The 22,015-nt window shown below is 36.7% G+C and overlaps 1 protein-coding gene and 1 non-coding gene across 2 annotated transcripts in view; one reads left to right on the forward strand and one right to left on the reverse strand.

Annotated features, from left to right (window-relative positions):
* LOC145678417 (carbonic anhydrase 2-like) overlaps window positions 1-22,015 on the reverse strand; it is a 121,570-nt gene that overhangs the window by 72,716 nt on the left and 26,839 nt on the right. The gene's annotated exons all lie outside the window — the stretch shown is intronic.
* Window positions 14,445-14,536, forward strand: TRNAI-UAU (transfer RNA isoleucine (anticodon UAU)). The gene is given in 2 exon segments: window positions 14,445-14,482; window positions 14,501-14,536. It is a non-coding gene; the product is annotated as a tRNA-Ile (tRNA).

Below are 22,015 nucleotides of genomic sequence, written 5' to 3' on the forward strand. Positions count from 1 at the left end.
TCTTTGGATTCAACCCTAGTTACAACCATATTACGTGTAGCAAAAATTCTTCATATATATATATATACGCTGCTACTAGTATCCCGAATTCAACACTTCTGTTACTTTTATTATTATAATTTTGGTTATTAATTATTATTCATTATATGTTTCCTATTGGCTTTATGTATATATAAAATAGTAAAAAGTATCGCCAGGTTTCTTACGTAGAATATCAAAACTAAGGGATGCTCTGTATGATATATCTGGTAAGGCGATAACATCTCTTATTGGACATGATTGGCTTAGGGGTAGAGCAGAAAGTCTGCTAGCTCAGTTATAATTTTTGCTCTACGAGTTTCAATATTGAAACCGGAGGTCCCAGTAGCTTTCTGCCACTTCCGGTTCTAGTCGAGAGATATTCTTACAACACTGAAGCCATATCAAAAAAAAACTTCTTCCTCTTATTAGATTTTACCATTTTTCATCTATGGAAGTAGTAGATTTCTAATACTTCCAATTTGAGGAGAAGGATAAGGATGAAAACGAAACCCCACCCTTAAGGCGTTAAATCCACTTCAAAAAAAAAAAAAATCTTGCTTCTCTTACTGTTTTTACTCTATTATCTATTGATTAATATTGAAACCGGAAATGGTAGTACATTTGTACAACTTCCGGCTTCAGTAGAGAAATACGCATTCTTGGGACACTGGATAATTATTTTAGCAAACACATACACACACATCGCTATCTATTGCTATCTTTGCTCTATGGTAATCATTGATCACTGTTGAAACCAGAAATAATAGTGGATGGTCTTGGCGAGAGAATTCAAAAAACATACAAAGGAGGGGGAGAACGATGGCTCAGTGGTAGAGCGCTTACGCTCTGGTGTGTGGGGTCCCTGGTTTGATTCCGGCCAAGTAAATTTACGGTGGACAACATCGTGTCCCTGGGTTTGCTCAAGGTACTCCCGTTTCCTCCCACATTCTATTTCCACCAATTGTTCCATCATCATTTACTTGCTTTAATCGTCGTCTCCTTTAGCCTAAAAGGCATAACCGTGGGACGTTAAACTAAAAGATTTCATACATATAAAGAAATAAATGGCATTTCATTTAAAATAAGAAGACCATAAAATATTTCTTGAGTGAGGATGAGAAAACACCTTGGTGTTTTGTCTGACATAACTAGTGAATTTGCTATTCTTTCTTTTCAGCAGATCATTTGTACATTTAAAAATCAAAGGAAATAAGAACTTGATAGGTAATTTTCATCTACCAAACCTTTTTTCCCCAGAATTGTCTTACAAAATGCAAATAAAAACATGTTTACAACTTCTTTTCAAAGGATGAATCTTTAGTCTTTAAAAATTTGTGATGGAAAACTACTAAATAAACCAGAATTGTTTTCTGTTTTTCATGTCTGACTTCGTAAATCGTGTTGAGTACTCTGTTATTGGCTTTGAATTCATGAGATGTTTTTCTGAATTATCAAGTAATCGCTCTGACAAAACAACTTGATGTGCTTTTGCAGAGAGAGAGAGATTTCTATGGTATATACTACGTTCTTAAACGCCCATTGACGCATTACTGGGGCAAGGATTTAAGCCTCAATAGCTCAGTGCCTAATTAAGCCAGGAAGATAATTTTGGTATGAATGTGAGCTTTCAATTACATTTCCCAAAAAAAAAAAAAAAAAAAAAAAAAATTATCTGCTCCTCCCCCTGCCCCCCAAAATTAAAACTGGTGATGTCACTGGTTCTAACCTCCTTCTTTGAACAAGATGGTTCTTACCCCCTCCGTTAGTCATTGACCATCTTAAAATAAGCATAAATTCTTGAAACGATATGAATTTGGTACTTGAGCCTCCCTTTTGTAAAATTCTATGTACACCACTATGTGCTCCTATCGAGGATTGAACTTGGGTCCAACGTATCGAAGACAACAACATGAATTATTTAGCCTCGAGTCCGTTAAACAGGGGGAAAATGGAGTTATGTAAACATTTCTGCCGTCTGCACGCGAAAACCCCCAACTTCCGCAAAATTGAGACATGTAACTTGTTGACTGAAAAATTCACAAAATTTTATCAAAAGTTACGAGAACCAGAGAGTACTAAGACATTGGGTCAAGGCAACATTTAAGGCTGGCCGAGTAAAGCTGTCTTCTATATGACGTCAATGATTAATACGTTAACTAAAGACATAGAAGGTTCATTGCACAACATAAAAAAAAAAAAAACATAAATTTTTCTTTTTCTGTTTGTGTTTCTTGTCTCTGTTCCTCTTTGTTACAGATAAATTATTTCACACTTTCAATATTTTAAAGTTTCTACTCCTTTCTCATCTTGGAATGTAGTGAATTATGTATTTCGCATGTTCTCTGCTTCGAAACAAGTCATTGGGTTAAATAAATGAATCCATGGAATGTCGGCATCTTTGATGATATTTACATTTCCAATAGTTTCCCTTCAAGCGTATTATAATTTAAGCTCTTAGTAGATGTGAATTGGAAACCTCGGGATGGTTACAAATAGCCTCGATGTTGACATCCTCATTAAACTTTACTCTATCAATCAATCAATCAATTGGAAACCTTCTATTTTTCGTAAAGGGAACAAACATAGTATACATACATACTTCTAAATAATTATGGGCCTTATGCAGAGCCAAACAGTCGCGTGATTGGTGCCATACTAAAGAGTTCGACTAAGGGCCGATTTTCATGCAAGCGTCCTTTGCTTGCGATTTCTATGTGTAGCCAACGGAAAGTTGTGTATACTTAAACAACTTTCTCAATTGGCTATTCAGTCAAATCGCAAACAAAGAAAGCAATGGATGTTTGCATGAAAATCCGCCTTAACATATGTTTCCTACAATAGTCAGGCCTTTAGTATGACGCTAATCATACGTCAAAACGACTCTGCATAAGGCGGGATATGTCTAACAAAAACTGGGTCAAACGAACAAGGGAAGTATGCGAACCGTGACAGTTAGATATTTATGGAAATTGGCATCTTGACTAATTGTGAATCGCTAATCATCGTGGTGATAGTCACTCGGTGCGGAAATGCCTTATTTACCCCTATGTATAATACATATACCAAGCAGTGACCGAGTGAGGCTGTGCCGACTTATACTCCAAAAACGCCGGAAAAAGGCAGAAAATGAAAAATGTATGCAGGTAACCTGATACCTACAGGAGGGGGATACGTAACCAAGAACATAGCAGTAATGTCACACAAGCAGTGTTGCCATCCCAACACAGTTATATTTTTCCAATTAGAATCTATATAATTTTATGGCATTAAAACAAGTGGCACAAAACGTGAAAGAAAATAAGCAAAAGGTGGGTTATCAGTATTGCCAAATAAGGGAGATATGAGAAATTATAGGGCCCATACAAAAAAAAAACGAACAAATGTACAACAACAACAAGATTCCAGAAGAAACAAATGTACAGTAAGGAGCAAACTACAGCATGCAGAGCGTCCAGTGACTAACGGGCTTTATACACGATTCACCCAAAAAAGAGCACATGCTAGAGTAGCCGTAGAAAGAAGTCTCATGTAACATAATGCGGAAGTGTGAACAGCAAATCTTCCTATAGCGCAGGAATTCCAATGGCGTTTGTGTGGAATCGACAGATCGAACCGTTCTCGAGAGCTATAAAACGAACTGTTGGGGTTGCAACAATGCATAAAAACCTGCATGCCTTCCAAGCCACAGAAAAAACGAGGTAAAGCTGAAAAAATACATAAAAGCTGTATGACGAAAGGTAACAAACCTGTGACATGAAAGTACGTCAGAATCGATTCGCAAAGATTAATGACCTTTGATAGGTGTCAGTCGAGAGCATAGGAAACGTTAGCATGTGAGACAACGATAAAGATAAAACACACTGCATTCAGGTTACCAGTAATATACAGGCGCAAAATATTTTTAACGTAATACATCAATACATACAACAGAAAAGCCATAGATAGTATGGCAAAATAACACATTTCTCGCCCTAGCCGCACACTCATTATCACAGGGTTACTACTAATCTTGAGAAAAATATTTTCCTGACTTCTCCCTGACTTTCGGCAGGAAATTCCCTGACTTTCATGATAAGTGTCGGATGACGTTGACATATAAATAATGAATAAATAACTGTGAATATTTATATATGAGAACATTTATTCTATAGAGGCAAATAGTAATCAATTGTTCATACCTACATTCTACTTACCTCCCATAAAAATAGGAATTATAATGGTTGGCTAAGCTGAAATTGGTGTACAATTAGTGTTAGAAAAATGAAAGTTATATTTTATAAAATTTCCCAGACTTTCCTGATTTCCAGTCTTTTGTCCTGAGCTCCCCTGACCTACACCATTTTCCCTGAGTTTTCCCTGACTTCCCTGATTTCCTCGACAAGTAGGAACCCTGTATGACGTATCAAGCCCATTAGTCACTGCATGCTATGCATGCTGTGATTTACTCCCTACTGTACATTTGTTCATTCTGCTGTCTTGTTGTCCTACATTTGTTCGTTTCAATGTACAGAACTTTACATCCTCAAATCATCCTTATTTGGCAATACTGATAACCCACCTTTTGCTTATTTTCTTTCACGTATTATACCTATTGTTTTAATGCCATAAAATGGTGTACATTCTATTTGAAAAACTATAACTTTGTGTTGGGATGGCAACGCTGCTTGTGTGACACTACTGCTGTGTTCTTCGTCACGTATCCCTCTCCCGTAGGTATCAGGTTACCTCGACACATTTTCCATTTTCTGCCTTTTTCCGGCGTTTTTGGGGTAAAACTCGGCACAACCTCACCCTGTCACTGCGTGACGTATGTATTATACGCAGCGGGTAAAAAAGGCATTTCCGCACCGAGTGACTATCACCACAATGATTAGCGATCCACAATTAGTCAATTTACCAATTTTCAGAAATATCTAGCTGTCACGGTTCGCATACGTCCCTTGTAGGTGAACTTACCATAAATCCAAACAGAATTTATTATCAACAGACTTTTGTAGTTGTTCTCCTGAACAAGCTGTGTATAATTGTCCGTAAAACTGGCATTACTAAATAGATAGCAATAGGTGACACATAGGTCGCTGATAGAATGCTCACAACTGATACGAAGGGTTCATGTTTCGATGTGAGGTCATACTTTTTAAAATCTACCATTCCACGATTATGCTACGAGGCTAAGGGAAACGGTGATGAAGAGATGAATGATAATGATGGATGGAAGGAAGAAAGAGCAAATGGGAAAACCCCCCAAAATGCACAAACACGGAGTACGTTCACCACAACTTCCACTTGGTGCGAACTAGGGACCAGAGGCCCCACGCCTCAGAAGTAAGCTCCCTACCAGTAAGCTACCGTGGTCTACTGTGAGTTTGTAATGTGTAACATTATGTCTGCGGTTTTTCTCGTTTTTCTTCACTTTTCTCCCACATTCTCGTCCCACATATTCGTTTATAATGATTTCCACTAACCATCCGTCCCGTTTCGCCTAAAAAGCATAATACTGGAACGTTAAGTTCAATATTCCATTTCATTCCCAAAGTGATTGAGAAGTATACCCAAATCTCATTTAATGTTGCTATTGTTCTGAGTGAAATTTGTACAGGATTATGTACGAAGAAGGACCCAAAAGAAACCGAACTTTCGTTCTAAAAAAAAATAATAATGGTAATTTATTACATTTTTTTACAAAATTCTTTCAGCCTCCTTCAAAGTACTCTTCATTAAATGCGATTCATTTCTCCCATCTTCTTTCCCACTGTTTGAAGCACCTCTGGAACTTTTATGTCTTCCAATGCGCTCTGCGAAGTTGTTTTTACAGTCTCTACACCATCAAAACATTTTTCTTTTAGATTTTGTTTAATTCTCGGAAAATGTCATCATGTTGGTCAAAAAGTTTGGATCACTTTCAATCTGATTTTTCAAGTCCTGGCTCAAATTCAAACGAATGATTTGATCCTGTGTGAGCAGGCAAGAAACAAACTTAGCGGCAACATGTCTCATTTGCAAAACCTCACGCTGGCACGAGCTCCAACTTACTCCTGCCTGTTTTGAAATATCATTGATCATGAAACGACGATCCTCGCTGATTTTGGGGCAGATTTGTTCGATGTTTTCGTCGTTTTGAAATGATGAAGAGCACCCAGAACGAGCATGATCTTCAACACTCATCTCACCACATTTAAAGCGCCCAGACCACTCTAAAAATTGTGTGTGGTTAATAGTATCCTTCTTGAAAGCCTGTTGAAGCATTTGGTAAGTTTTCGTTTCCGATTTTCCAAGTAGGAAGCAAACACACTCCTTGTTCCTTTGAATCTGCCATAACGATTTCGCAGGCGACAAACGAGAATAGTTGAGAAAAACAATAATACAATCAAACGTTAACCTCCTACGCAGACGCCGCTTGGCCAACTGATCTGGGAATGTTTCTACTAGAGCCACCTAGCAGGAGAACTCTCTACTATGCTCTACTATGCTCTACTATGCTCTACTACGACTAGGAACGGCAGCGCTCTTTCAATCCGGTTTCTTTTAGGTCCCCCCTCGTAAATGGTCGCCTTTACTTCTTATAATCTTTCAGTATTCTCACAGCTGGACATCATCCCTAAATATGCAGATTCTTGTATATCGCTGAATGTAGATCTGATTAATATCTATTACTCGAATATGTGGTTCAAAAGTGAATGATAACTGAAAAGTATTAAGATAATTGTTAATAATCATTATTATACTGTTGACTGAAAGTGAACCTGAACTATGACAGTAAAACAGTTCGAAAATGTTTTCACACGTCATTTATATCAGTAGATAGAAAATATTTTCCACCACACATACTAACTACGAACACCTAACTTCTACATACACATGAAAATATACTCAATTAATATCATATTCATACTATAGAGAAACTGAGTATAACATCATATTAATTATTATATTCATTTGATATGCCTCCATGTTTATAAATTCATTTCACATATTGCTCATTAAGCTATTATGCGAACAAAAGATCGTATTTCAGATAGGGAGATTTGTATATAAATTGTATATATTGTGAATATATGAATAAGATATTATTTTTTTTAATATTAGCATATATTCATTATAAGACAATGAATGAATGCTTAAGAATTGAAGTTTAATTCTAAATTTATTTTCATGAACTTCCAAGCAATTCCAGAAAACACAAGACATCATTTAGACAAACATTTTATAATTTCGACTATTAGCTGGTTAAATTTGGTCCGTTTTTAAATTTAAGCTTCCATATTTGTAGTTCTTCCATATGCAAATAAATAAAATTTTGTGTTGAATTAAGAAAATGACTTATAAGCAGCAAATACTATGTTCTTACCAGGAACAGTTTTCCTGTAGATGTCAATGTATCTATTTTTCGTTTCTAAGTAACGTTTTTTAAAAAAAATCTAAAAGCATTCATAGTTGCCAAAAACTAATGAAAAACAATGTTTCTTGTATATTAAAAACAACCTATTTAAACTTCAAGATTCTATCTAAATCTTTTCACCAAAGATATTAAATGGTAGTTTAATTAAAATTTAAACTTAGATTCGTACATTTAGATTTTATATTAAGCGGCGGGATTCCAACGAGGTAATTTTGTGTCCTCTGTACTAAACCCGTAGAAGAAGAAGAATATTTTTTTTTTTTTGTAAAAATGAGATTTTTTGTTTTTGGAAATTTATGAAAAGCTGGCAACACTGTCACTTGTGGTACACAGGAAAAATTATTTTCATGTGTACGCCAGACATTGGGTACAATAATGTAAAAAGTGAAGGGCGAAAGTTCAATACCAAGTGAGAAAAAATTCCGAACGTGTTTCCTACGAGAATCTCAGTGTATATATTTTTCGAAATATTTTGATCTGCCCTGATGCCCCTAATCGTCACAGAGATATAAGCCATACCTCGTTGTAAGCTTATGGACACAGTTTCCAATGAACTAACTTTTGTGAACCCAGTGTCAAACCCGTAGATGAAGAAGAAGAAGAAAGTTTAAAAATACATTTTCTCGAAGTTGGCAACACTGTTATTTGTTGTGCGCAAGAATGGTCATACACAGGGTGTCATTACTTAAGATGTTTATTTATCTTTGTTGATACCACCTTTTATGGTTGTAACTCCTTTAGGGGGAATGCTGAAGGGGAGGGGGAACTAAAACTTCCAACTTTTCCCCTACCTTCCGCGGGCGAAATACACACCGCAGGCATGTAGCCAAAGTGGAGGGTCCGGAGGGTCCAAACACTCTTTCTTCGAAAGCATAACTGAAAAAAATAAGGAAGGACGAAACAAAAAGAAACAAGAAAATGAAGAATCAGCATTAAAATTTAAAAAAAAAAAAGCTACAGCTAGCATTTTGTAATAGTGGGGACATTTTTTTTATCATAATTTTTCGTCATCGCTTCTCTGTAGTATAAAACATATTATTTCAGAAACAGTTTGCTGTAAACAGACGGAATAATAAAAAAAAAGATATATGGAAAGTTCTGCTAACATTTAATTCAACAGGGAAAGGAACGCAGAGTTTGTAAAATATTTTACAAGACATTATTAGATATAGAAATGGTGGGTGAGAAAAGAACACTTTTAGATATTATTAGGAAGAGGAAGAGAAACTGGTTGGGACATTGCCTAAGAAGAGATTGTATCATGAGGGACGTCCTAGAGAATATGGTGTCGGGAAAGAGAGGGAGGGGGCGAAGGAGACTACAATTAATGGATGATATAAAAACAGAAAGATCATACGCGAAGACGAAGAAGTTAGCGGAGGACCGTGGAGCATGGAAGCTTCTCAGCTGCGGCAAGTCACCTGCCAATAAAGACAGAATACCTATGATGATGATGATGATTAGATATGTACTTTTATAATGGTTGAGATCATAATGAAAAGAAAATTGTTATTTGAGTGAACAGAGGAAGTAACGTAAATATTAAAAAACCTTTTTCAATATCATTTAAAATATTTTTTCTCGAGATTTCCTCATAGTTTGTTATTAAAATACTTACTAACATATCCTCATTTTATTGTTCTAACAAACAATATATGTTGCCAGTAAAATAGTTTAGATTGATCGAGCCCCTGGTGTGATAACCGCAGTATTTGATGTCATGCCCCACCCCATTACGAAGTCCTGGCTAAACGAACCAATATACGGTTTTCGGATCTAAATGGAACCGGTTCCCAAGATCTGGTTCCGGAACCGGGGTTTCGGATACAGGTCTGGAACAGGCTCTGAAAACCGGATCTCCAAGAACTGAAACTTTGTGGCCATCCCTACGCTAAACCCGAGCTGCTGGCAGGCTGTGAACAGTATGCTAGATGAAATGGTGAAAGCGATAGGCAGGCGCCCAGGCGGCGGCCGCTTGTCTCATTTGGCTAAATAAACTGGGTAACTGGCAAACTGATTGGCTAAACAGGCAAACTGGCCAACTCATTTCGCTAAACACATACTGGTGAACCATTTTTTTTTCTGGGGGCACAAGCGGGTCTGGGCGGGAAGGGCACAAGCGCGTGATACTCTTCGTAGTGTTTTGAAGGTGAACTCTGTGCCTCCTTTACTGGTCTTTGGGGTTTTCGGATCCAGATCTATCGAGAAGAGGTAGAGGAAATGACTAGGGATGGTCACAAAGTTCCGGTTCCGGCGAAACAGATTCCCCGATAAAAAGGTTCTTGAAGATCCGGTTTTCAGAACCGGTTCCAGACCTGGATCCGAAAACCCGGTTCCAGAACCGGATCTTAGGAACCGGTTCCAGACCTGGATCCGAAAGCCCTCATAGACCTATAAAGGAGGCACAAAGTTCACCTTCAAAACACTGCAAAGAGGACGACGACCTTGTGCCCCCCAGAAAAAAATTTGGTCCACCAGAGGATGTTTAACGAAATGAGTTTGCCAGTTTGCCTGTTTATCCAATGAGTTTGCCAGTTACCCAGTTTGTTTAGCCAAATGAGACAAGCGGCCGACACCTGGGCGGGCGCCTGCCTGTCGCTTCCACCAGGCAACTTTGTGCCTCCTTTATAGGTCTATGAGGGCTTTCGGATCCAGGTCTGGAACCGGTTCCTAAGAGATCCGGTTCTGGAACCGGGTTTTCGGATCCAGGTCTGGAACCGGTTCTGAAAACCGGATCTTCAAGAACCTTTTTATCGGGGAATCGGTTTCGCCGGAACCGGAACTTTGTGACCATCCCTAGTCATTTCCTCTACCTCTTCAGGCACAGAGTTCACCTTCAAAACACTACGAAGAGTATCACGCGCTTGTGCCCTTCCCGCCCAGACCCGCTTGTGCCCCCAGAAAAAAATTTTGGTCCACCAGTGGGTGTTTAGCGAAATGAGTTGGCCAGTTTGCCTGTTTAGCCAATCAGTTTGCCAGTTACCCAGTTTATTTAGCCAAATGAGACAAGCGGCCGCCGCCTGGGCGCCTGCCTATCGCTTTCACCATTTCATCTAGCACACTGTTCACAGCCTGCCAGCAGCTCGGGTTTAGCGTAGGGATGGCCACAAAGTTCCGGTTCTTGGAGATCCGGTTTTCAGAACCGGATCTTGGGAACCGGTTACGTTCAGATCCGAAAACCGGTTCTACCAGGAACCGTTTCTGGCCATCCCTAGAAATGATCTGCCAATAATGATAGAATACCTATGATGAGGAGGAGAGGAAAAAAAAACTTCATTGAGCAACGTCTCCTAAAACAATTTGTTACTATATGTAAAACTATATAATAATCACATGAAAATGTATTTTGAAACTAATAACAGGCAACACGTGTAATGAGGCAAGCCCGTCGTCATACAACATTGAATTAGCTAATTGTATTTGTCATACATCATTTCATTTCAGAGATCAGTAGAAAGAATGAAACTGTGATAAATATTCTCTCCTATTGCTGATTAAATCTTTTTTGGAATATCAGTAACTCGTATGATAAATCATAAACCTTTTGAATAATCTATTTTATTTATTGATTTATTGACAATTTATGAATTTTGTGGCAAGATGGAGCAATTTTGAAAAGAATGATGACATGTGTTGAAACGAGAGTATTAATGAGGGATTATCTCATCAATTGTAAGTGTAAGCAAAGATTAACAATCACGAAAATCAAGTTGAACTCATTTATTATTTTATTGCATTTTAAATATTAAATCTGTATTAATTTTAATACTAGCAGAACTCCCGTTTTTTGCATTGAGAAATACGTTTATGGAAAATTTTTGAAAGTTGTATATGAAACTCTCCCTCCCCCCTTTCACACAACTTAAGAGGCGTATTTCAATACAAATTAAATAGTGGGAATCAGGCATGTACAGTCATGTCCAAAATTACTGTCGCATGTCTATAAATATGTTGTTGTAGTAATATAATTTGATAATGAATTCGGCCGGTATTTCTTATAATAATGTTAGTATGTGTATAATCAGCAAAGACATGTATGTGGCAAATTTCATGTCAAAAGAGCAGTAAATAAAAACAATAAAACGAAAATAAAACTTTCTTGTCCATTTAGTAACATTTTGTTTTACTCATTCTTATTTTCGTATTTATAATTCTTTTTCTATGAAATTTACCACAAATATACATTTCCCGATTATACACATAGTATCAATATTAAAAATACCCTGTAAAATCATTATCAAATTATATTCTTACAAGAAGACAGTTATAGATATGCGACAATCATTTTGGACATGAGTGTACATAGGAGTTTATTTCAGGAGAGGTTCAAAGCTTCTGGGGGGGGGATAAAAATTTAATATATGGATAAATTATATTGAAATTTGTAAAATCACCCCTGAAATTAGACTAAAGAATAGTCCCTGGTGAGAACCCAGATCAACCTAAATCCTAAATATGTTTACTCTTTTCCCTCGTTGTCTATGTCTTTCGTGTGATTTCCTCTTCCTCTGTTGTTCTAAGTTTGTCGTGGGACATAGTAAGATTGGTTTGCCGTCTTAAGTTTGTTTCTTTCCTCACTGACAGTAGCTGGTTTATGCTGAATGTTTAAAGATTCATATGAAACTCTTCAGCCGTTCGGCCTTGATACAATCACAAACAATACTACATCCATTTGTATTAATATAGACTAGCATATGCTCTGTCTGTTACCACGGTGTTCCTCTCCATGTGTCCTATTCTTCTTTGTCTTCGATATTGAATATCGCAAATGAATAACATATACACAATTTCATAACTCTGCGCGCAATAATTTCGGAGACATGGTGAACGAATAATAATAGGTCTAGTAATAATAATAAAAATGTAGTGAACAAACTCAGAAGCTCCCGGCGTGCAAATCTGTAGAACACAGCCTCTGTTTCCGTGCCCAGCTCGGCCACCAAATAGATTTAGCGATCTTTATTCCTTAGATGATGGGCTACCACGTGCCCACCAAATGTCATTCAGATCCGGCTTTTAGTTATCGAGAAATAAAGTACTACACAAACAAATCGAGCCGAGTCCGTCTCTGTTCGAGCTCGGTCACCAAATATGGCGATCTTTGTCCTTTAAAGCAGTGGTTCCTAATCTTAAGGGAGTAAAGAGCGACCAAGTAGAGCACAAGCTACAGACACAAATAAACTGAAATTTGTAATTACAAATATTGTTCATGTAACAAAGAGACAGATTAAATACCGTACAAGCACAAAATAACTATTGAGTAAGCACGGTTTTATTAAGAACAAAACCAATAATAATAATAATAATAATAATAATAATAATAATAATAATAATAATAATAATAATAATAACTAACTTATTATTATTATTATTATTATTATTATTATTATTATTATTATTATTATTATTATTATTATTATTATTATTATTATTATTATTATTATTATTTTCAAATTTGATAATTTAATGCTGGGTCTGGAATCGCAGAAAGTGTCCGAGCAAGATACCTATGACTAACAAGCGATAAGGATGGGTCGTGAAGCAAGGATAAAAGTGAGAGGTAACGCGGGGAGAAGAGGCCGTTACCCTACTTCCAAAAAATATCTATGACATCCCCCACTTCCTAAAAAAAAATACAATAGGCAAAGATTGGCATGGGGGACAGAGTGGTGTCATGGGTCTCCGTGCCATGTCAGATCCGGTTTTACGCCTGTCGTGAAGTATGGAGAGCTTACGAAGGGAAGCGCCAGTTAAAGAAAGATGGGAATCGCTGTTTTATATGATGGGTTACTTGCCCACCGAATTTGGTTCATATCCAACCAGCAGTTACCGAGAAATAAAGTTTTTACACCACAGACACACACACACACACAGATATAAACGTGGAATTAAACTATAAGCTCCTATATGCTTACACCGCGCAGAAGTTGAAAAAGGAAATAAGGAAACGAAAATCCTCGTTCCATTGTACGAGTAAAATCTTATCTAATCTAGAGCTTAAGGCAGGGGATCTCAACTGATATGTCTTAACCAAGGATCTTATAAAATAGAGGATCTGCCCATATGTATCTTCATCCTATAAAATAAATGAAGTCAAAAAACAACCGAGCGTCGGCACGTCTGATTGGCTACTTTTGTTTCTGCTATCGTCTGATTGGTTACTTTCGTTTTCGCCATGATTGTTGGCTCAAAACATTGCGATCCTATTGGGCGGAGTGGGCAGAGTAGGGGTGGCGAAACTGTGACGTATGGCTTCAAGATTTTGTTGTAAGGGCAGATCCTCTGTTTTATAAGATCCTTGGTCTTAACACACTGATGTGTCACAGTCCCCTAAGGCGTGATGTGAAATTTTAGAATTAAAAAATAATAATATAAGAATTTATTAATAATTAGTTAAAATTGAGACAGATTGTACCAGTCAACACCTTCAGCAGTTGCAATAATGCTCAGCTCTATATAGAGTCATTATAAAAACTAATAGGTTTCACTATTATAACAGATTTTATTTTATTACTAAAGATTATTATTATTAATAGTAATAATATTATCATTAAGAATAAAATACCAAATAAGTGTGTCGAGATCTTGGACGCTCAGTAAAATGTGTCGTCAATCAAAAAGGTTGAGAACCACTGGCTTAGGATACTTATAGAATAATTATACAAAATCTGAAGGTTCTACGCCTGATACAGGTAGTTTTGGAGATATGGCGCACGGAAAAAAAAATCCAACCCCCTAATTCCCCAGGGGTCTATTTTGCAAAACTCCGTTTTATCTACAGCTTAGGATGCAAGGAGCATATTTCCAATAAATAAATAAATAAATAAAATCAGCGTTCTTCGCCTAATAATTTTGGAGATCTGGAGAATTACAAAAATTTATTCAAGGCTCTCCCACTCCTCCCTAGGAATTGTGCTTTGCAAAACTCGTCTCATCTACAGGAACATGGAAGATATTTATGTACTGAATTTTAATGGTATACACTGGGTTCTGTGTTCGAGAGATATAAGAAAATGCTTGTTGTGCTTCAGTGGCGCAATAGGTTAGCGCACGGTACTTATAAGTCAGCACTTGTGAGCTATGCCGGGGTTGTGAGTTCGAGCCTCACCTGAAGCAGTATCTTTTGTAATTTATTTGAGTATTGTTTATATAAGAGATCTTATGGAATATATCATAAAGAAAGTTGTATCGTGTTTCCATATTTATTACATCTATAATTATCATATATTCCTATAAGCAAGCAAGACAATATATACTACTACTTCCGAACACGAGAGGCGTTGCTCTGTTAGTTTAATAATAATTAGTCAGTATCCATCACGTGCATTCACAAAGGAGTCATGACGCAAGGCACTGGTATGATCTGTCAGGAAAGTAAATGTACACCTATTTTTCGAGTCTGGCATTTCTGCGCTCTATCCGTGGAGAGTATGAGAATTAAATCAATCAAATGTTTACTGAGGGGCAAAAAGAAAAACTTAATCTGAATAAGACATTGCAGAGGGGCACAACCTGTGAATACGAATAGTGCATTGTGTAAATAAAGGACGACACAGAAAGAGAAAGCCAGAAACAGCTTTTAAACTTACAAAAAAAGAGTAAAAATTGTCGAAGTGGGAACATAATACACAAATACAACAAATACGCCGACAACTAAACGACCACCATGCCATGATCTTGGTGTAGTGGTTAAGGTGCTGGCTTACAAATGCAAAGGACGCGAGTTCGAATCCTCGGCGAGGACATTTTTAAAAATTTTTGTTAATAATACATACAACTCATGAGAGATGGTAAAAGAGGTCGTATTTAGTTTTTCGTAGCAATTATTATTGGTAATGTTTAGTACTGATAATACTTTTTGTCTTTGCGTATTGCTTTTATTCTTGTCTTCATTTCCAAAGAGAAGAATATCCGAACAAATGCCACCAAAATTCCTCATATTTTGAATGTAAACGCCATTTGCAATTAGTGAAGAATAAAAATTGAACGTCCCGATGTAGCTGCAAAAAGTAAAAAGAAAAACATGGAAGTGGACCATAGTCATGGTTATTAAAAATACAATTTCTACATGCCTTACACCTCCCGACCACGTTTCTACGTTAGCAAGTAAGAGGTTTGTGTTTAGGTTAGGTTGGTCAATACGTTTTGCAAATTGGCCCGGTTTAGCTCTGACGCACCATAGGTGCGAGAAGGGAGAAAAACACTTTTTCTCTCTCCCTCTGTGTGTCTATTTATCTATCTATTTGTATATATATAACGCTATTTGTGAATGCCATAACCACCCTAATTTTCAGCGGATTGAGACGAAACTTGGCACAAACATTAATTGTTGAAATATCTTGATGAGTTCGTTAACCAGAATAATCAGATGAAAATGTTCAAAATGGTGGCCCTTCAAACTCTTAAAAAGTTCCAAGGGAACCAAATTTCGCCCATAAATAGGTATTCAGAAAGTTTGAATAAATTTTCCTCTTTTACTGAAATATTTGTGTGCAGAAACTTATTGAAATATTGGACCCGATTAATCGCCTAAAGAAGGTTCACGCCCTTTCGCTACGGTCAGGGTTTTTTTTTTTTTTTTTTTTTTTTTTTTTTTTGCAGGAGGGGTTATTTTCCTATCGGAACAAGATGATTGTTAGTGATGATATGAAATTACACATTGAAAGTGAAGTAACTTGTGTAACGTGTTATTTGAAAGAATAATATAATAAATGTGCATTCCTCTAACACAGAGAACTGTAATTCATGTATTTCGAGTTCGGGAGCCTGAATGGCGAGGAGTGTTATTTGATTTGCTTTTTAGTAACACATTGCATTGCAAATAAAGGTAGGCAACATTAGTGGTAAGTAATAATAATAATAATAATAATAATAATAATAATAATAATAATAATAATAATAATAATAATAATAATAATAATAATAATAATAATAATAATAATAGGTGTTGTTTGTGGCAAGGTAATATCTTAATCAATTCTTCTTCAAACGTAATGATTGTAACGCCATATCTCCCTTACAAACAAAATATTAGCAATTTATATCGAGAGAACGAGAAACTGTAGAGCGATTGGAGCAACGTTGGACAGTATGCACTCATAGTACTCAGAAAAGTAAGCGATTTCAATGCAAAATGAACGAAGAGTCATTGTCATGGGTACTCATGGGGCCACGGCAGAGCACTCTTTAGGCAAAGTGTCAATAACTTATATCGAGAGGTGATACTGGGATGGGACCAACTTTGGACATCGTGTACCCATAAAGCGCATCGAAAAAAATAGGGGGGGGGGCGCCAGCCAGCCTTACTTATTTCCACATAATAATATAAAATTATGTTGTCGAAATACACACACGAGTTAGCTACTAATATTTCATATTATTATTATTATTATTATCGACAGCGTCTTTTCATTACGTGTGCGTGTTTGACATGAAGCCAAAGAGAAGATCCATCATTCGTAGAAAGAATAATAGTCAGTTACTTTAACTGTGAACGACAGCGAAAAATACGAAAAGAGTGGACTACCTGTAGCGTAAAGAAGCAATATTTTCTCTCAAATGGATAAAAAATCAAGCCGAGATTAATTCGAACTCGCATGGACGGCGCGAAAAGCCAGTGCTTTGTCCACTTTTTTTTTAACTGACTCACTGAACGTGTTTCAGTAACTTACTTATTGCTAATTTTACTTGCTTAACTTGCTTTTTCTAATAACTTATAACGACAGAGACACGAACACAGAAACATCGAGAACAGTTAAAAATCATAGATGCTCTCCCGCCGGGAATCGAACCCGGAACTCCATACACCAAAGGCGCACGTGCTAGCGACTAGACCAGCGGGAAGGGCACCACTCGCTCCCTGTGTCGTTTGGGATTACGACCACTGTCTTGCCAGCTATCACTTCTGTGGGTTGTATACTATGATCACATGTTTCTTCTCTGCTGCAAGAGTAAAACCTACATTATATGTAATACATGAGGTATTTAGACCTACATACTCTTCATATAATGTAATAAAAGGGTCATGCTGGGAATAAGAAAAAGAACATTCCTTGGACAAAACGGAAACTATTGGCATCAGAAATATTTATCTACGAGGCATGCGCAGTAGTATATTTCAGAATAGTTACTGTTTTGTTCAGTAAACGAAGAAAGGGGTATAAAAAAGCAAATATGTCGCGTCAACGAGATCGACCAGATTTGACAGGGGCGGAAGCAGATGTATAGTAATACAACAACTTCGCTCAGTTGATACGAGCCGGTTGATATCACTACCCGAGTTGGTCTTCTGCTTGGGCTCAAGAATTCGACCCGTGCAGGTCTCAGCCTTAATTTTAAGAACTACAGTATATTTTTAAGTACTACAAGAAAAATACCATTGACTCGACTCGGATTGAACTCGAGTCGAGTCGAATTTTGGCTCGACTCCTGCTCATCCCTATTCGTATTTGTATTTTGTTTCCACTTCAACAATTTCTACTTTTTTTTGATTCGTTTACCTATTGTTTCTGGATTTCTCTGTCGGTGTCGTCCTTTATTAACACCATGCACTATTCTTATTCCCAGCTTGTGACCCGCTTCAATGTCTTATTCAGTTTAGACTTTTCTCCTTACATTGACTTGACATGTGATTGATTTAATTCTCACTTTCCGCGCACGACCGATGAAAGTGTTTTATTATTATTATTATTATTATTATTATTATTATTATTATTATTATTATTATTATTATTATTATTATTATTATTATTATTATTATTATTATACTATTGAACTTGCACGGCGAAATTACTGTATAATACGATATCATTTCAGTAATTTTATTCCATTGTATGTTATTTAATTTATTAATGGGCACTAAATTGTCTCCAGATCAACGAATAAATTAACTACGGCATGCACTTTGGTGGAAATATCATTACATGAACATGTTTGGAACGAACCAATAATCTTATTGCAATGATATTTCCACCAAAGTGCATGCCGTAGTTAATTTATTCGTTGATCTGGAGACAATTTAGTGCCCATTAATAAACTAAATAACATACAATGGAGTAAAATTACAGAAATGATATCGTATTATACAGTAATTTCGCCGTGCAAGTTCAATAGTATAATAATAATAATAATAATAATAATAATAATAATAATAATAATAATAATAATAATAATAATAATAATAATAATAATAATAATAAAACATTTTCATCGGTCGTGCGCGGAAAGTGAGAATTAAATCAATCACATGTGAAGTCAATGTAAGAAGAAAAGCCTAAACTGAATAAAAGATTGAAGCGGATCACAAGCTGGGAATAAGAATAGTGCACGGTGTAAATAAAGGACGACACCGAAAGAGAAATCCAGAAACAGCAGGTAAAAGGAGAAAAAGAGTAGACATTGTTGAAGTGGAAACATAAAATACAAACACGAATAGGGATGAGCACAAGTCGAGCCAAAATTCAATTCAGCTCGAGTACAATTTGAGTCGAGTCAAAGGTAATTTTCTTGAATTGAGTTCCGAGCCAAGTCGCTGTTTTCGAGGTCTAGTTTCGAGTTGAGTTGAGTTTGATAATGGCTCTCTCGCTCGTTCAGCTCGTTTTAACTCGTTTTGAAATATTGGCCTGATCAGACTGGAAAGCAAAAGCCATGAGAAATGTAAGCAGTAATGTGGAATACTTTTAGTGTTGCTCACGACAGAGGTGCGTCTCATCTCGTAATTTTAGTGCATCTCGTGGGGCAATTTTAGTGTATCTCGTCTCGTCTAGATAAGAGAAGACAAGAGTTTATTATTATTATTATTATTATTATTATTATTATTATTATTATTATTATTATTACGAGACAGCCTCAAAAATCGTAATCACCAATATAAGTATATACTGTAGTTCTTAAAATCAAGGCTGAGATCTGCACGGTCGAATTCTTGAGCCCAAGCAGAAGACCAACTCGGGTAGTGATATCAACCGGCTCGGCTCGTATCAACTGAGCGAACAGCTCGAGTCGGCTCGGTTGGGATGAGCCGATGACCCGAGCCGGCTTAGTTGGAACAAGCCATCGACTCAGCTCAATTGAGCCGATGGCTCGAGCTTTCTCGGTTGGGATGGGTCACCTACTCGGCTCATGTGAACCGGTTCGAGCCAGCTAAGTTGAAACTAGTTCATCAGCACGTTTCGACTCAGCTCAACTAAGCCGATGGCTCAAATCGGCTCGGTGTGGTGAGCTGTTGGCTCGGCTCACTTCTCGATTCGGTTCGATATTGAATGAGCTGTAAGCCGAGCCGCTCGAGCCGTTGAGAAGCCCAAACCCAGCTGTTTTGAATATGTTTGGATGAAGCTTATAACTTTTAACAATTTTTTGCTCGAGCCCGAATACTTGCCCCTTCGGAACTCAAAGCCAGAACGTGACCGATGTCCTTGCCTCCTAAAGACTTCCAGACGACCGAGATCGACAGTCAATTAGCTTTTACTATTCAGATACAAACCGTATATCTTTTAAAGATTATACATGGAGTTGATATAATAATAATAATAATAATAATAATAATAATAATAATAATAATAATAATAATAATAATAATAATAATAATAATAATAATAATAATAATAATAATAATAGTTTTAAACTTGCCCTGAAATTTGGCAAAACTTATTTAAAAGTAGAGATTTCGGGGAAAGGGTTCCGTACCTTCAAGACACACCTCTGCAACTACCAACATTTTAAACTAGAACCTTTTATTGAAGTTTCATGTAGAAAGTATGTTTTGAGGAAAATAACTGTAATAAATATAACTGAATATCACGCGACAGTAAGGCATATAATAAACTAATTTTTAGAATATGCAGAGGTAAATATAAAAGCTTTGCTACAAAAATACCTACACAGAGCATAATTCAATGAGCTCTGAAATACAATGTAACGAAATAGCCTATGAGATTCAGTCTACAGAGCGTGTGGACTTTGTGGTGGACAAACACCGTGCTCGTGGGTTTTCTCGGGGTTCTCCCGTTTCCTCCCACTTTCTTCATTCCACCATTTCACTCATCTCTCACCATCACCGTCTCCTTTAGTCTAACCGGCATAACCGTGGGACGTAAAGCTTAAAGATTTCATTTCATTTTCAGTCTACAGAGCAATTGTTACTTAAAGAATGGACATACACTATTTCGAGAATCGAGACAAGACGGGAAATGTTTACGATACTTTTCGTCTCGTCTCGATTCTCATCTCCAAAGAGAGACGAAAATTTTGATTTAGCCCTGACCCGTCTCGAATGTAAAATGTTAATTCTCATGTTATTTTATTTGTTTTAGAAACGAGATGAGAAACTCCTCTTCTCGTGAGCAACATTAAACCAAACCGAAATATTCTTTCCAAATGTCACGTTTCTCCTTGTAATGGTATGACCTGAGCGATAATTTAGCTTCTAGCTTTTAATCTTCTACGAGATAATAATAATTATTATTATTACTATTATTATTCCTGAAGATTTGATAGTTCAAGCATTGAAACATCCGAGTATTCAAATATCTGAATATAATAAAACGTATGTTATCGCTGATCAATCGCCATCAAAAATTCTAAAGTAAGAAAAAAAAATTGCAACGTGCATTCGCAGAAGCACCTTGACCACTGAACCGCGATCGCTACGCGATAAACGATCCGTCTTTAGTCTGGTTACGTTAGGTTTCTTTGTCTCCGCTTGCAAACTTGTATGTTATATTTTTCGATTCAAAATGTCTTTCGTATTTCTTTTATGAAGTCGGCAAAGTTTATATTAATAACTTGAGTTTTTCTTAAACCACTGATTCACAAGTTCGTTCTTTCTCCACACGAAACTACAAATATGACAGATTGAATTCTCATACTCCCCATTTCTTTCAAAGCAGTCGCCATTACCTGGTCAAAGACTTATTTCCGCCACGATTCATATTAACCAAAATAAATTCATTTTTCGGAAACGGAACTTTCACTTTCCGGATTTCGCAAAATTATGGAATTCAGTTATACTCCGGAATTCAGAAGAATTTCAGAACTCGGAAAGAATCCGGAATTTAGAAAATTCCGGAATTGAGAAAAACTCCGACTTTCGAAAAAATCCGGATTTTCCGAATTCCGGAATGTTAACGAAATCAGAAATTTCTAAATTCCGGATTTTTCCGAATTCCGAAATTATTACAAAATTGGAATTTTCCGAATTCCGGAATTTATCCGGCTTTACTTTCGGGAGTCCGGAAACTAATAATTCTGGAACGGGCTATCCCTAGTTTATACACAACCTTTCAGAACACTAAGCTAGTAGCTGTCTACAAACAAACAAGTAATGCAAAGCATGTTGTATACTGCAATACGTCATGTATTAAAATCCGACACCATGACCCTTTTATTACATTATATGAAGAGCATGTAGGTCTAAATATCTCATGTATTACATATAATGTAGGTTTTACTCTTCCAGCAAAGAAGAAACGTGTGATCATAGTATACAACCCACAGAAGTGATAGCTGGCAATACAGTGGTCGTAATCCCTTACGACACAGGAAGTGAGCGTTGGCATCGCCGCTGGTCTAGAGGCTAGCACGTGAGCCTTGGGTGTA

Source organism: Thermobia domestica, chromosome 1 (assembly GCF_964235325.1).
Source record: "Thermobia domestica chromosome 1, izTheDome1.hap1.1, whole genome shotgun sequence".
NCBI lineage: Eukaryota > Metazoa > Arthropoda > Insecta > Zygentoma > Lepismatidae > Thermobia > Thermobia domestica.